The sequence below is a fragment of the Carcharhinus amblyrhynchos genome, chromosome 31, assembly GCF_965287045.1.
Source record: "Carcharhinus amblyrhynchos chromosome 31, sCarAmb.v2.hapA, whole genome shotgun sequence".
NCBI classification, from domain to species: domain Eukaryota; kingdom Metazoa; phylum Chordata; class Chondrichthyes; order Carcharhiniformes; family Carcharhinidae; genus Carcharhinus; species Carcharhinus amblyrhynchos.
In genome coordinates, this window is record NC_137354.1 from 17,339,842 (window position 1) to 17,344,305 (window position 4,464).

Below are 4,464 nucleotides of genomic sequence, written 5' to 3' on the forward strand. Positions count from 1 at the left end.
AGAGTAAGGGTCACATGACGAAGGGAACCAAACAGGAAGCCGGGTGTGGGATCACCCTGCTGAGCTCGGGTTTCAGGCATGTCCCCGCCTCTGAGCCGGAAGCTCCGGGTTCGAGTCTTACCCCCGGACTTGATGGCCGAGGAAGGTGCATTTGTAGTGTAGCCAAACAGATTGGTTAGCCACTTGCAAATCCTTACAGCAATGGCGGGTGGAAAGAGCGGGTCCGTGTGATGGAGAAAGAAATGGAAGCCTTGCCATCGCTATCCTTAACTCCAGATTGTAACTAGTGTATAAAAGTGCATGTCGCCACAGCAACTTGGTCCCCTGGAATGAAGTGCCTCCTGCAGAGTGATGCGGTGCTGGACTTTTAACTGTAAAAAAAAGTGTAATTTGTGAGCTGCAGATTGGTTAATCGTGAAGTTGTTCTCCCAGATGTGGAATCTCGCACGCTAAGAGGACATTTTGAGCATTCTCTTCCTGAATGAAATGGAAATTCACGGAGCATTGTACCCAGTTTCCCAATATGAGCCAACAAGAATCTCCTGGCAGCTGGCAATCCGATAGATTAATGGAAAATGCTGAGGATACGCTGCTGCAGATCAGGCTGCATCTTCAGAGAGAGAAACAGGGCCGATGGCCGGAATTCTCCGGCCGTTTACACCTCCCCCCACCCCCACCGCTGCCAGCGAGGATGGAGAATCTGGCGCTCAGCCAAATCTCCATTCAGTGCGGCGGGACTGGACAATCCCAGCCACAGGCAAGGTTGGAGAATCCCAGCCCAATGTGTCAGGTCAATAATCATTGATCAGAACACTATCCTGTCATTAGTCATAGAGGTTTACAGTATGGAAACAGACCCTTCGGCCCAACATGTCCATGCCAGCCCTTTTTTTTAACCATTAAGCTAGTCCCAAGTTCCCGCATTTGGCCTATGTCTCTCTATACCCATCGTATCTGTGTAACTGTCTAAATGCTTTTTAAAAGACAAAATTGTGCCTGCCTCTATTACTATCTCTGGCAGCTTGTTCCAGATACTCACCAGTCTCTGTGTGAAAAAATTGCCTCTCTGGATCCTTTAGTATCTCTCCTCTCTCATCTTAAACCTATGCCCTCTAGTTTTAGACTCCCCTACCTTTGGAAAAAAGATGTTGACTATCTGGCTGATCTGTGCCCACCAATATTTTATAGATCTCTATAAGATCACCCCTCAGCCTCCTACACTCCAGGGAAAAGAGTCCCAGTCTATCCAGCCTCTCCTTATAACTCAATCCATCAAGTCCCAGTAACATCCTAGTGAATCTGTTCTGCACTCTTTCTAGTTCAATAATGTCATTTCTATAATAGGGTGACCAGAATTGCACACAGTATTCCAAGTGTGGCCTTACCAATGTTTTGTACAACTTCAACAAGACGTCCCAACCCCTGTATTAAAGGTTTGCGAGCTGAAACACTGTGAACTCATTTTCCCCCTTCACAGATGATGCTAGATTTGCCCAGTATTTCTAGAATTTTCTGTTTTTACCCTTAGTGTGAAAAATTCTGGTAAGGCAGGTTTCCAAGCCAGGGTTGTGACTTGGAGGTCTCCTTGTGTGACCTCTCTTTTACACTGATATAAATCGATTTGGGATGGACATCAACTGAAATATAAACTAAGGCCCGGGTCACATTCTGAGTCCATTAGAAACAAGAGGTCACACTAGCTTCAGGGCTTCCGCCGAATGTAACCCAACCCCAACATGGAAAGGTCAAACCAAAAACATTCCCATGATCCGGAGTAACTTTCAAGTGTAAGGGCCGGATTCTCCAACCTTGCCCGCAGCTGGGATTCTCCGACCACACCCATGGCTGGGATTTTCCAACCTCGCCCGCAACTGGGATTCTCCAACCTCGCCCATGGCTGGGATTCTCCAACCTCGCCCGCAACTGGGATTCTCCAACCTCGCCCATGGCTGGGATTCTCCAACCTCGCCCGCAACTGGGATTCTCCGACCTCACCCATGGCTGGGATTCTCCGACGTCATCTGTGGCCGGGATTCTCCAGTCCCGCTGCGGTGAATGGAGGTTTGGCTGAGTGCCAAGTTCGCCATACTCACCGGCAGCAGCGGCCGTGGGGAGCGAACAGCTGGAGAATTTCGGCCATGGTTTTAAATATATTGAGAATGCACGTCCTTTTTGAGGTGGCACAATGGTTATCACTGCTGCCTCACAGCGGCAGGGCCTCGGGTTCGATTCCCGGCTTGGGTCACTGTCTGTGCAGTGTCTGCATCTTCTCCCTGTGTCTGCGTGGGTTTCCTCCGGGTGCTCCGGTTTCTTCCTGGTTAGGGTGCATTGGCTGTGCTAAATTCTCCCTCGGTGTACACGAACAGGCACCAGAGTGCGGCGACTAGAGGATTTCCACTGTAACCTCATTGCAGTGTTAATGTAAATCTACTTGTGAGACTAATCAATAAACTTTTAAACTGGGGCAGCCAGACTCAGAATGGCTCAATCTGTCAGCAATCCTCACCCTCCCCCCACAGCCCAGTCCCCGAATTCTGAACCAGTGCGGTTGCGTTCAAATGCCCACAGCACCTTTCTCAGCAGTTATGTTGTAAACACCATGAGTCCCCAGCCTCTCCAAAGCACTCGAATTGTCCCCAGGTGAATTTAAAAAAACAGTGCCCTGGGGAAATCACTTTCAGTAAGGCTAAATCTACAGCATACACACCTCAGCATTGAAACCCCCAGTGACAGGATCTCAGTGCCACAATTAAAGGTGAGTAGTTCTGATCTGCAACATTGTAATGTGCTGATCACATCTCGAGGTTTAACAAGGAATCTCTGCAGTTTCTAAGTATCAACAAGCCAGCTTGTCTTCAAATCGTTACTGTCCTTTTGATTGACAATAACCATTCTGAATAAAATGTACTTATTCAGTCACAGGCATGGCAGCTACAATATAACAGGAAGTGAAAGAGATTGCGAATTCGGGTAAAAGTGGAGAATGTCACAAGGAAAGGCTTTGGGGGCAGAGAGGAGAGTGAATTGCTATGAAACAAATAGCAGTGTAGCACCCAGTGCCTTCATATAGCGCCTTTGATGTAGTAAAAATAATCCAGGTGGCATGGTGGTACACTGCTGCTTCACTGCGTCAGGGATCCCAGGTTCGATTCTGGCCTCGGGTGACTGCGTGGAATTGGCACATTCTCTCCGTGTCTGCGTGGGTTTCCTGTGAGTGCTCTGGTTTCCTCCCACAGTCTGAAAGACGTGCTGGTTAGGTGAATTAGGTGCTAAATTCTCCCTCAGTGTATCCAAACAGGTGCCAGAGTGTGACGTTTAGGGGATTTTCTTCATTGCAGTGTTAATGTGACACTAACAAAATAAACATAAATAAGGTTCCGACTCCGGTCTTGATTTGTGTGGAGTCTGCACATTCTCCCTGTGTCTGCATGGGTTTCCTCCAGTGCTCTGGTTTCCTCCCACAGTGCCAAGATTGGTCATGCTAAATTGCTCATTGGTGTCCCAAGATGTGTAGGTTTGGGGCATTAATGGGGTGTAGAAATAGGATTACGGGGATAGGGTTTGGGTGGGATGCTCTGTTGGAGAGTCAGTGCAGACTCGATGGGCCGAATGGCATGTTATCAAACAAAATTTGACACCGAGTGCCATGAGGAGATATTAGGAAAGGTGAGGAAAGATACGATCAGAGTTTAAACATATTTAAATAACACCTTTAATAGGACATCTATGTTTTAAAAAGGGCTTCACTAATTGATTGGCCATGCTGAATTGACCCCAGTGTCAGGGGATTAGCAGGGTAAATGTGTGATCGATCGGACCTGGGTGGGATTGTGGTCAGTGTTGACCCAATGGGCTGAATGGCCTCCTTCTGCACTGTAGAGTTTCTATGAAACTGAAGATTAGAACTACCGTGTGGAGTCTGCACATTCTCCTCGTGTCTGCGTGGGTTTCCTCCGGGTGCCCCGGTTTCCTCCCACAGTCCAAAGATGTGCGGGTTAGGTTGATTGGCCGTGCTAAGAAATTGCCCCTTAGTGTCCTGAGGTGCGTAGGTTAGAGGGATTAGTGGGTAAATATGTAGGGATATGGGGGTAGGGCCTGGGTGGGATTGTGGTCGGTGCAGACGCGATGGGCCGAATGGCCTATTTCTGCACTGTAGGGTTTCTATGATTTCTAGAACCGTACAGTGAGGGGGATATTTCACTAATTTAAACCTCTAAACAAAATACTCAGAAAGCCAAAAATAAATGGGACTATAAATCCAATGAAGATTTTTAACCCAATAGAATAAGCCTCAATAACAGGACGTGTTTTTAAAAAACTGGTTCACTTGCATCCACTCATTTTCTTTTTGTAGCCGACCGTGTGGATTTTCCCCGGGGTTTAAATTCTGCAAACATTGTGTTTATTTTTTTTTCCCCGTGGATTATTTAATTATTTCTGTTTCCGGGTGTTTGGGGAGCTGGA